General features: G+C 38.6%; 1 pseudogene; it reads left to right on the plus strand.

Annotated features, from left to right (window-relative positions):
- The first annotated feature begins 486 nt into the window (after window positions 1-486).
- On the plus strand, window positions 487-801 carry LOC150039606 (uncharacterized protein C4orf46 homolog pseudogene; annotated as a pseudogene).
- The last annotated feature ends 12,410 nt before the right edge of the window (window positions 802-13,211 follow it).

Below are 13,211 nucleotides of genomic sequence, written 5' to 3' on the forward strand. Positions count from 1 at the left end.
CTGAAATGTCCCACTATACAAAGCAATTCCAGCATGCCATATACTCACCAGAAGATGGGAGATTTGGAGTGATGTGATGGAGCAGGAAAATGCTAGTCCAATCCAGGTACCAGTGGTTCACACAAGGGACTGAAATCTGAGAATCCTGGTTCTAAGCCTGCCCAGAAAATTAATGCTGTAAGACTTCTTTTTATTGTAATTAGTAAAAGGGTTACATGATATTTGCCAGATAGAAGGTGCATTAATTAACATACATTGATACGCTTTCATCTTGTTTTCCTCTCTTCCCTTTCTGACTTCAAATAACCAAATATGTATATATACAATATATCAGATTACCAGGTGAAATACTGTCATAATATGAGATAACAAAGGGACAACAAAAGAGATGAGGGATAACATAGTAGATTAAAGACAATCATTGGAAAGACAGTCAGTGGTGGTTTGGCTGCTTGGGTCCCACTCCTTGGTGCCAGTCCTTTCCCCATGGCATCAGCTGAGGAGCTTCACGTTTGCTCACCGCCTCTGTCACATCCTTCTTCTCCTTTGTCTTTGGACGCATTTTGCTCCTGCGTGAGTGTGGGCTGGAGGGCTCCGAGTTGGAGTGGTGGACCCCCTGGAGGTTGTTGCACAGCAGACCGTAGATCCATCGTTTTCATTAACCAAACTTCTTGAAGCCGCATCTGCAGTATCAGCTCAAGTGGAAGAGATTGCCCTTAAATGTACAGAAAATGCACGTTTCCTTAGGACGTGGAGAGGCCTCTTGAAAGATGGTATGATTCTCTGAAACCCGGCAACTGACTATGACTGTATAATTCACCTTCTCATATGGATTTGCACATGTACCGCATATATAGGACAATCTTCAGCATTTCTGTGTACTCAGAATAAAATTTTTTCTTCTTTTTCTAGACCTTTGAGAAAGCATAATATTGATGTGATATATATATTTTTTGCCAGTCCTGGGCTTGAGCTCAGGGCTTGAGCATTGTCCTTGGACTGTCTCAAGTCTAGAGCTCTACCACTTGAGCCTCAGCACCACTCCTGGCTTCTTTTTTCTCTATGTATATGGTACCGAAGAATCGAACCCGGGTCTTCATGCATGCTAGACAAGCACTCTACCACTAGGCCAAACTCCCAGCCCTGATGTGATTTTTTTTGTTAACACAGATGTGTTTGTCCTTACTTTCTGTTCTTTAAACATTTGAGATTCCTTTACAAAAGTGATTTCTCTCAACAGATAATTTTAACAGTGCCTTAGTATGACCAGGTAATTGTTTTGAAAGATGGTGCATGTCAGAAGATCATGTGAAGCTAATTGAAAGGACCTCCAGGATATAGAGACAAAAGCCATATGAGTGGTTGTTGTCCTTAATGTATTATGTTATTTCTCATCTCTTTTGCTGTCCCTTGATTGTCTCATATTGTTACAGTATTTTACCTTGTTATCTGATATATTGTATATATGGGTATTTGGTTATTTGAAACTGGATAGGGAATGGGGGAAAACAAGATGAGGGGCATAGGTGGGGTGAGGGAAATGGAGACCAAGACATGGGAAAGGTATCAATGTTTGTGAAGTAATGCACCTTCTATTTGGTGAATATAATGTAACGCTTCTAATACTTACAATAAAAATATATGAAAAAAAGAAAAAAAAGGATCATGTTACAACTCAAGCTATAGGACTAAATTTGTCCATGTTAATCAGCTCCCAGTTCTTTGAAAGCAGAGACAAGTTTATGACTTCCAGACCTATAGCACCTGACACTGTCACCTGACACTCCCCAATTTTTTGTTGAGTAAAACAATTGGCAAACATGATTAAAAGCTTCCCCCCTCTTTTTTTGGGATGAAGGTTAAGATCATTTTCCTTAAAATAGATGTGTGAATCTGAACTAAAGGGAAAAAATTCTCCCAATGAAACTTGAGGTGTGTGGGTGTGTGTGTGTGTGTGTGTGTGTGTGTGTGTGTGTGTGTGTTTTCAGACAGGATCTCACTATGTAGACAAGGCTAGCCTCATACTGTAGGTTCTCTATCCTTAGCCTTCATGAGTGCTGGGACTGCAGATGTATACCACCATCCCCAGCAGAGTGAATTGAATTTTGGTAACTTTTTGTTGTTGTTGTTGTTGTTGAGGGACTTGAACTCTGCGCTTGGGGGATGTCGCTGTGCTCTTCAGTTCAAGACTTCCGCCCTACCCCTGTAGCCACAGCACTACTTCTGCATTTCTGGTGGTTAATTGGAGATAAGTCTCTTAGTCTTTCATGTCGAGGCTGGCTTTGAACTGTGATCCTCAGATCTCAGCCTCCTGAGTAGGTAGGATTACAGGCATAAGCCACTGCGTTGGCTAATGATAACTTTTTGAAATAGATAAGTAAATTTTCCTATTGTGTGATGCTTTTTGAAAAAGTATTTACTTCAGAGAATAAAAGTATGTCTAGAGAAAATATGCCATTTATCGCCATTTTATTTTTCTGATAATCATGGGACTTAAACTTGGCCATACTTATAATCCCTGAGCTTTTTTGCCCAAGGCTAGAGCTCTACTATTTCAGCCATAGCTTCACCTTTTTGGTAAGATAAGATTCTCTTGGACTTTCCTACCTGGGCTGGCCTTCAATAGAGATCTTGAGATCTCAGCCTCCTGAATTGCTAAGAATACAGGGATGAACAACCAAAGCCCAGCTCCCAACTTAATTTAAAGGTTGATTGACTTCACAGTTAATATTTCTCACATTTGATGTTTTCATGTTTGAATTACATTATCTGTGTTATTGCTTTTTAATAACTTCAGAAGAGATTTGCTTCTAATGTGTTAAGTGATATAATGTTTTGTATGATTTGACCTTACTAACCATGTTTCACTTTAGCTATCTATCATGTCAAGAGTGACAGCATATATTTATGACTTTTGAGCATCTTTGATGTGATATTTTAAGTCTTTGTAGATCTATTGATATACAAAAAACTATATTCAAAATCCACACAGTGGAGCTGCAATAGGGTCCAAATGGATGGGCAAAGAATAGGAAGAATGGTTTTATTTAGTATTTTAGGCCCTAATTCTTCTTTTGTTTGTTTGTTTGCTTGTTTGTTTTGTTTTTGGCTAAAAGCCATATATGATTTAATTTCTATACCAAAGAGATGTTTGCTTTAGTATAAGACAAATATTTTTCTTAAATTTTCTTGTATATTCTGAAATCTGTGATTTTTAAAAATGCGTAAAAATAAATAATTATCAAAAGCAAAAAACCCCAACCATAACTCATTATATGGCTTTTGTTTCTATATCCTGGATGTCCTTTCATTTAGCATAATTCTATATGGCCTTATGTATCTAGGTTTTGTTCTATTGTAAATCTCTGCTAGGAGAGCCCAATGTTTCTACTGATTAGGACAAATGAGGGAAACATTTGAGCCTATGTTCCTTTGAGTTTGGCTTCCTTCACTTAATATGATTTTTTCTAATTCCTTCCATTTCCTAACAAATGGGGCGATGACATTCTTTCTGACAGCAGCATAGAATTCCATTGTAAAAATACCACGTTTTTTTGATCTGCTCATCAACTGAGGGGCATCTGGTTTGGTTTCATATCTTTGCTCAGGTAAATAGTGCTGCAATGAACATCCTGTGGTAGTGAACTCTTGAGCTGGGTGCTATCCCTGTGCTCATCAGCTCAAGCCTAGTTCTCTTCCAATTTAAACCATAGCACCAGTTCTGGTAAGTTAGTGGAAAATAGGACATAAAGATTCTCATGGACTTTGCCCAGGCTGGCTTTGAACCATAATCCTCTGATCTCAGCCTCCTGAGTAGCTAGGATTCCAGAGATGAGCCTTTAGCACTTGGCAGAAAATATTCTTGTGATGTACAAGAACCCACAACAAATATGGAAACCTTTTTTAAAAATGATTCCTATTGTGTTTCCCAACACAATCTAACGAAAGTCTACAGAGTACAAGCAAACACACATAGCCATTTAATTTTTTACTTCATTCTTATTATAATTAATGAAAGTGTTACATTATATTTGCCAGAGAGAAGGTCCATTACTTCACAAACCTTGATATCCCTTCTTAATTTTTGTTTTTTTAAATTTCATGGATCTACATTTTGGGGTATCCTCAGCTTGGCATTTTTTGTGTTAACATTTTTTTTGCCAATCCTGGGCTTGAACTCAGGGCCTGAGCACAGTCCTTGGACTTTCTCAAAGCTAGAGCTCTACCACTTGAGCCACAGCACCACTTCTGGCTTTCCTATGTATGTGATACCAAGGAATCGAACCTGGGTCTTCGTGCATATAGGCAAGCAATGTACCGTTAGGTCAAACTCCAGGCCAAGATTATTGAAATCACATAAAATTTTAATCTTCTGGTGCCTTGGCTGAGGATGGTTTGTTAGGATTGTGCCACTCCTATGAGCAGTTTTTTTTAATGTTACATTTTTATTAGGTCCTGTATCTCTAGCACTATGGTCAAATTCTTCACATGAATGTTTAAGAATGTGAGCATTAAGGAATTCTCAAACCAGGTTTATATCCTCTTTATTGATGTCCCTTTGGGCTATGCAGGTTAAATAATAGATTGCAAGTCATTGCACAAGAGAATACTGAATATTTGAATACTGTGAAATGTGCCACTTGAGAACTTTTATTATTTTTTCCTGCATTAACATTGGGTGAGAAATATGTAAATGAATGAAGTAGAGTACAAATGCTCAAGGCAACCCTAGGATACCTTTACATTAATAGAAAAATAGTTCATACATCCCTAAGATTTTTTTCAGTCATAACTACTTTTATTAAAGATGCGGGGATTTTTTGTCAATTATTTTTCTGGAAAAGTATTTTTAAATTAATTCTGTTTGAATATTAACCTTGAAATGAATTGCCTTTATAGTATTTATCTAATGGACTGTGGATTGATCTTTGGTAGAGAGTTTAATGTTCTCTTTGAGACATAAAAGATTATTCTCTCATAAGAAGGCTTTATGCTTTTCCAGCCTATGTATAATGTTTAAAGTAGGAAAATTTGGGGCAAAATCACAGGTTCTGACTACTTCATTTACCTTCTTTTGCAGCCATACTTTCAGAATCTTTTGTTTACAGTCAACCGCAAAAAAAAGAAAAAAAGAAGAAAGCTGGTAAGTTGCTTTTTATTTCTCATTTGGTTTTACATTTCCATGTTTTGAACCTAATGGTATCCATGCCTTAAAAGCAATACACATTGAGTTTAGGAATATGTTTCTAAATTAGATAAAGTTGACTTGAAGTTTTAGCAGATTACTTAATATTACAGTCTGTTTAAGTTGAGTACAGATGTGCTGCACATTGTTTCTACTTTTTCTGATGAGAGAAAAAGCTGTCACACTAGCGATGTCTTTCAATGACACTAAGGAAGTGACATGGGGCTTGAACTCAGGGCCTGAGCATTCTTCTTGCATTTTCTCAAGGCTAGCACTCTACCACTTGTGCCACAACACCATTTCCTTCATTTTCTATGAATGTGGTATTGAGGAATCCAACCCAGGTCTTCCTGCATGCTAGGCAAGCACTGAACCAGGAGGCCAAACTCCCGGCCCAAGGAAAATTCTTTAATGGGGAATTTTTTTTGACAGTCACGGGACTCGAACTCTGCACCTGCGAGTTGTTCCTGAGCTCTTCACTTCCATAATACTGCCTTACTCATTGAGCCACATACACCACTTCCATTTTCTGGTGTGTAATTGTCTCACCAAGTCTACCAAAGTCTCATTGAAATTAGTACTTGGACTGGCTTTGAACCGTAATCCTCAGATCACAGCCTCCTGAGTAGCTAGGATTATAGAGTTGCACCACCCTACCCTGCAAGGGAAAATTCTTTTGGTGGCCTGTTTCTTGCATCAGATGAGATCATGTTGAATTTGGGTGGGTTTTTTTTTCTTTACCACCATTTTTCTACCAAATCTTTAACAAACTATACACTACGTTGTCTCATCGGATTTTGTTGAAAAGTTATATTTTCACATTTTTGTTTTGGTATTTTTGCAGTTTTGGATTCTGAGGTGCTAATGGACCAGGACTAGGGCTTGAACTCAGGGCCTAGAGCACTAGATTAGATTTTTTTTGTTGTTCAAGACTGTCAATGGGACTGGAGTTGGCCTAGTGGTAGAGTGATACTGGTAGTGTGTGAGTACATTCATGTGGTACTGAGGAATCGAACCCAGGGCCTCCTGCATGCTAAGCACTTTACCACTAAGCCACATCAGCCCCATTGACAGACTATTTTTGTTTTGTTTTTGCCAGTCCTGGGCATTGTTCTTGGCTTTCTCAAGGCTAGAGCTCTACCACTTGAATCACAGTACCATTTCTGGCTTTTTGTATGCAGTATGGAAGAATTTAATCTGAGTCTTCGTGAAGGCTAGGAAAGGACTCTAACACTAGGCTAAATTCCTGGCCCTGTGTTTGTATTTTAAATGTGCACTGGGAAATAAATATGTATGTGCCGATCTTGAGGACCCTTTTTTATCTGGGACTTTTCACAGAGAGGTCTGCTTTGTACAGAGCGTTGAGATTAAATGTGAGGTAAATGAAATCAGCATCCCATCCAACTGCATCCCTCCCAAACCTGTGCATGTACTGTGTTGGCCTCAGGGTTAGTTTTTCTGTGTGTGAGCCAGTGCCGGGGCTTGATTCATGGCCTGGATGTGACCCCTTAGCACTTTTATGCAAAGCTTAGGCCTCTGGTACTTTAACCACAACCCAACATTCTGTTTTTTTGCTGGTTAATTGAGGTAAGAGTGTTAGGGAATTTATTGCATGGCTGATTTTAAACTGGAATCCTCAGATCTCAGCTTACCTTGATTAGCTAGGATTACAGTATTTTTTTCTTTTTTTTTCATTGTAATTAACAAAAGGGTTACATGATATTTTCCAGATAGAAGGTGCATTAATTCACACACATTGATACCCTTTCACATGTCTTGGTACCCATTACCCTCCCCCCAACCCCCCACTTTGTTTTCCCCTCTTCCCTATCAAATTTCAAATAACCAAATACAAAAAAATTCAATATATCAGATAACAAAGTGACATACTATAACAATATGAGATATCCAAGGGAAAGCAAAGGAGATGAGAGATAACATAGTACATTAAGGACAACAATCATTCGTTATATGGCTTTTGTTTCAATATCCTGGAGGTCCTATCAATTAGCTTCATACTATATGGCCTTATGTATCAAGATTTTGCTCTATTGCAGATCTCTGCTAGTTGAGCCCAAGGTTTCTACTGATTATGACGAATGAGGGAAACCATTGAACCTAAGTTCCTTTGAGTCTGGCTTACTTCACTTAACATGATCTTTTTTTTAAGTCTTTCCATTTCCTGACAAATGGGTCGATGTCGTTTTTTTCTGACAGCAGCATCGAATTCCATTGTGTACAAATACCACAGATTGTTGATCCACTCATCAATTGAGGGACATCTAGGTTGGTTCCATATCTTTGCTATGGTGAATAATGCTGCAATAAACATTGTTGTGCTAGTGGATTTAGTATGCCCTAGTTTTTACATGGTTGGGTAAATGCCAAGTAGTGGAATTGCTGGGTCATAGGGGAGTTCTATGTTTAGCCTTTTGAAGCACTGCCATATTGCTTTCCATAGTGGTTGAATAAGTTTGCACTCCCACCAACAGTGTAGTAGTGATGCCTCCTGACCACATCCCCTCCAGCATCTGTTATTATGCATTTTCCTAATCCTGGCCATTCTAACTGGAGTGAGGTGGAATCTTAGAGTTGTTTGGATTTTCATTTCTTTTATGACCAGAGATGTTGAGCATTTCTTCATGTGTCTATAGGCCATTTTTCTTTCTTCTTTAGAGAAGACTCTTTAAGTCTTTGGCCCATTTTTAATGGGGTGGTTGTTACGTTGGAGATTAGTTTTGGAGTGATTCAATTTTTTGAGTTGTTGATATATTTTAGATATGAGGCCTTTGTCCGTTGTTTGGTTAGTGAAGATCTTCTCCCAAACTGTAGGCTTCCTAATTAATTTACTAGGTATGTCTTTGCCAAACAAAAGCTCTGCAGTTTAATTCAGTCCCACTTATCCACCATTTCTCTGATTTGTTGTGATACTTGGTCCTTATTAAGAAAGTTTCGACCTGTGCCATGGAGGTCTAGTGTATCTCCTATTCCTTCTTGTAAAGTTTTCAGTGTGTCAGCTTTTACCTCCAGGTCTTTGATCCATTTGCAGTTAATTCTAGTGCAGGGTGACAAAGAAGGATCCAACTTTAGTTTTCTGAAGGTGCTTGACCAGTTCTGCCAGCACAACTTGTTGAACAGGCTGTCTTTCATCCATTCTATTTTTTTGGCTCCCTTGTCAAAGATTAGATGGCCATAGGTCTGTGGTTTAATAACTGGTCCTCAGTTCTATTCCACTGGTCTTCAGGCCTGTTCTTGTGCCAGTACCGAACTGTTTTGAGAATTATAGCTCTGTAATAGAGTCTAAAGTTTGTAATTGCAATTTCTCCAGCGCTGTTCTTTCTGGTAAGAAGTGTTTTTGTAATACAGAGTCTTTTATTATTCCATATGAAATTTTGAATTGCCTCTTCTATTTCTTTAAAGAATGCCATTGGGATATTGATGGGTATTGCACTGAATTTGTAGATAGCCCTTGGCAAGATTGTCATTTTCACAATGTTGATTCTTCCAATCCAGGAGCATGGGGGGGTTTTCCATTTCCTTAGTTTTCCTTTAATTTCCTTTTTTAGGGTTTTAAAGTTTTCATCAAAAAGTTCCTTTACATTTTTAGTTAAGCTAATTCCTAGTTACTTTATTTTCTTTGAGGCTATTGTGAAAGGAGTTTCTTTCCTGATTATTGCCTCGTTCCTCTCACTGTTGGCGTAAAGGAAGGCAGTTGATTTTTGAGGGTTGATTTTATACCTTGCTACCCTTCCAAAGTTTTGAATGAGCTCAAGGAGCTTGGGAGTAGAGTCTATAGAATTCTTAAAATACAGAATGATGTTATCTGCAAAGAGGGATAGTTTTACTTCCTCTTTCCCTACTTGGATCCCCTTTATGCTTGCTTCTTGTCTTATTGCACTGGCTAGGAATTCTAATACTATGTTAAAGAGTAGTGGAGAGAGTGGGCATCCTTCACTCATTCCTGATTTTAGAGGGAATGGCTTTAGATTTTCGCCATTAAGTATAATACTAGCAGTGGGTTTCCCATACACAGCCTTTATTACATTGAGAAATGTTCCACGGATTCCTAGTTTCTCCAGAGCTTTTAACATAAAGGGGTGTTGGATCTTGTCAAATGCCTTTTCCGCGTCTATTGAGACAATCATGTGATTTTTGTCCTTGCTCCTGTTGATGTGTTGAATTATATTAATTGATTTGCGTATGTTGGACCAGCTTTGCCTCCCTGTGATGAATCCTGTTTGATCACAGTGTATAATTTTTTTGATGAGTTGTTGTAGACGGTTAGCCAGTATTTTGTTGAGAAGTTTTGCATCGATGTTCATCAAAGATATAGGTCTATAGTTTTCTTTCTTTGATGAATCTCTGTCTGGTTTGGGGATGAGGGTTATACTGCCTTCATAGAATGAGTTTGGTAAAGAACCTTCATTTTCAATTTCGTTGAAGAGCTTGAGGAGTATTGGTGTGAGCTCTGCTTTGAAGACCTTATAGAATCCAGCTTTGAATCCATCTGTCCCTGGGCTTTTTTTAGGTGGAAGTTCTCTAATTGCCATTTCTATTTCAGAGCTTGTGTTCTGCGTCTGGGTTCTGCTGCTTGCTGTCCGGTTCCGCGCCTGGGTTTTGCTGCTTCTGAGGCTCGCTGGCCCAGTCCTGTGCTGGTTTCTGCAGCAGTCAGGGCTGGCCTGCCTGGCGCCCTCTGCCGCCACTTTTCCAGGCTCAGAGCCGTCGGGGAGGTGTAGGGGAGGGATCCTCGCATTCCGAATTCTTTGAGAAAGTTGAATGTGAGCTTTATCTGGATTTCATTTCCGGTTGGAGTCTTTCTCCATTGCCTTTTGAGTTTGTTGTTGTGGATTTCTTAAGGTAATTGGCTCGTGGGACTCCCTGATTCTCTTTTTATAAGAGAGAGCTAGGCAGCATCTCTATTGTCTCTGTGCCATCTTCTGTCCCCCAACTCTATGATATAATTTGTATACCAAAGAAATATTCACTTCAGTATAAGACAAATATTTTTCTTAAATTTTCTTGTATATTCTGAAAACTGTGATTATTAAAAATGTATAAAAATAAATAATTATCAAAAGCAAAATAAAAAAAGCAACCATCAATCATTATGTGGCTCTTGTTTCTATATCCTGGAGGTCCTTTTTCATTCTATGTGGCCTTATGTATCTAGGTTTTGTTCTGTTGTAAATCTCTTCTAGGAGAGCCCAAGGTTTCTACTCATTAGGACAAATGAGCGAAACCATTAAACCTATGTTCCTTTGAGTCTAGCTTACTTCACTTAATATGATTTTTTCTAAGTCTTTCCATTTCCTTACAAATGGGGCGATGTCAGTCTTCCTAATAGCAGCATAAAATTCCATTTTGTAAAAGTACCATATCTTTTTTATCTACTCATCAACAGAGGGTCATCTGGGTTGGTTCCATATCTTTGCTCTAGTAACTAGTGCTGCAATGAACATCCTTGTGCTAGTGATCTCTTGACCTGGGTGCTATCCCTGAGCTGGTCAGCTCAAGGCTAGTGCTCCACCAGTTTGAGCCATAGCACCACATCTGGTATTTTAGTTGGTCATAGGAGATAAAGAGTCTCATGGACTTTGCCCAGGCTGGCTTTGAACCATGATCCTCTTATCTCAGCCTCCTGATTAGCTAGGATTCCAGAGATGAGCCTTTAGCACTTGGCAGAAACCATTCTTTTGATGTACAAAAACGCACAATTAATATGTTAACTTTGTTTTAAAATTATTCCTATTGGGTTTCCCAACACGATCTAACTGAAGTCTACAGAGTACAAGCAAACAAACCTTGATATCCCTTCTTAATTTTTGTTTTTTAAATTTTATGGATCTACATTTTGGGGTGTCCTCAGCTTGGTATATTTTGTGTTAAGATTTTTTTTGCCAGTCCTGGGCTTGAACTCAGGGCCTCAGCACTTTCCTTGTACTTTCTCAAGGCTAGAGCTCTACCACTTGAGCCACAGCAGCACTTCTGGCTTATCTATGTATGTGAGAGCAAGAAATCAAACCTTGGTCTTCCTGCATATGGGCAAGCAATTCACTGCTAAGCCAAACTCCTGGCCAAGATTATTGAAGCCACATAAAATTTTAATCTTCTGTGTGCCTTGGCTGAGGATGGTTTTTTTAGGCTTGTGGCACTCCTATGAGCAGTTTTTTTTATGTTACATCTTTATTTGGTTCTGTATCTCTAGCAGGATGATCAAATTCTTCACATGAATATTTAAGAATGTAAGCATTAGGGAATTCTCAAACCAGGGTTTATATCCTCTTTTTTGATGTCCCGTTGGCCAAAGCAGGTTAAATGACACATTGCAAGTCATTGCACAAGCGAACACTCAATATTTGAATACTGTCAAATGTTCCACTTGACAACTATTATTATTTTTTCCTGCATTAACTTTGGGTGAGAAATGTGTTATAACATGGTATTTAAATATGTAAATAAATGAAGTAGAGTACAAATGCTCAATGCAACCCTAGGATACTTTTACATTAATGGAAAAATATTTCATACATCCTTAAGTGTATTTCAGTCATAACTACTTTTAGTGAAGATGTGGGGATTTTTTTTGTTTCAATCATTTTTATGGAAAATTGTTTTAAAATTAATTCTGTTTGTATATTAACATGGAAACGAATTGCTTTATATTATATATCTACCAACTAATGGACTGTGGATTCTTTTTCGGAGGGGAGTTTAATGGTCTATTTGAGACACAAAAGATTATTCTCTCAAAAGAAGGTTTTATGCTTCTCCAGCCCATGTATAATGTTTAGAGCAGGAAAATCTGGGGCAAAATCATAGATTCTGACTACCTCCTTTTCCTTCTTTTGCAGGCATACTTCCAGAATCTCTTGTTCATTGTCAACAGTACAAAAAGAAAGAGAGAAAGAAAGAAAGAAAGAAAGAAAGAAAGAAAGAAAGAGAAAAAGAAAGAAAGAAAGAAAGAAAGAAAGAAAGAAAGAAAGAAAGAGAAAAAGAATGGCTCTCTGATGAGTTGCTTTTTATTTCTCACTTGGTTTTACATTTCCATGTTTTGAAACTAAGAGTATCCACACCTTAAAAGCAAGACTCATTGAGCTTCAGGAATATGTTCCTAAATCACATAAAGATGACTTGAAATTTTAGCAGATTACAAAATGTTATGGTCTAAGTTGAGTGCAGTTTTGCTGCACGTTGTTTCTAGTTTTTCTGTGGTGAGAAAAAGCTGTCAAGTGATATCTTTCAATGACACTGAGGAGGTTACTTTTTTTGTTTGTTTGTTTGCTTGTTTGTTTTTATTTTTGCAAGTCATGGGCTTCAACTCAGGGCCTCAACATACTTCTTGCACTTTCTCAACACTAGTACTCTACAACATGTGCCACAGCCCCACCTACTTCTGTGTATTCTATGTTGCCGGAGCCAACCGGCAGCAAACCAGGGTTCGCAGATTGGGGTTCCTGAAATAGGGGACAAGGACTAGGAAGAAAAAGAAGAGAGACAGACACACCGGGTCTGGGATGTCCGCAGTCCAGGCAAAGACTCCCAAGCCTGCTCGTTTATTTTCCACTCCCCCTACTTCCCTCCTCCTCTCCCCGGGAACCTCCAGGTGTTACATTCATATGGTAATTCTCAGGTCATTTACATAGAATAGGGCCAGAAAGCAATAAGACAATATAGCCATCGTCTGATGCAAGTCAAGGTACAGTTTGATTCCACTCTGGCTCCCAACATGTCCCCCATTTTTTATTTTAAAAGAAACACAAGTGCAATTTTTACTCTTTTTTATACCCCTAATTTATCCTGTCACATTTTCCAAAAATGACTTTGGTCCCTTGGTCCAACGGGGATTTGATGGGCGGAGATTCAACTTCCCTGACTTCTTCAAGCTGACTCAGGGGCGCCGTCTCCACGCTTGACCAGGGACCTTAAGAAGCCCAGCCTGTTTTATCAAGGGGTTGCAAGGATTAGACACCAGGAACAACAATCTACTCCAAACTAGAAATCATACTTGACATTCAACAACTGCACA

The sequence above is a fragment of the Megascapheus bottae genome, unplaced genomic scaffold (genome assembly GCF_031878675.1).
Source record: "Megascapheus bottae isolate mThoBot1 unplaced genomic scaffold, mThoBot2.hap1 HAP1_SCAFFOLD_41, whole genome shotgun sequence".
Classification (NCBI taxonomy): Eukaryota; Metazoa; Chordata; class Mammalia; order Rodentia; family Geomyidae; genus Megascapheus; species Megascapheus bottae.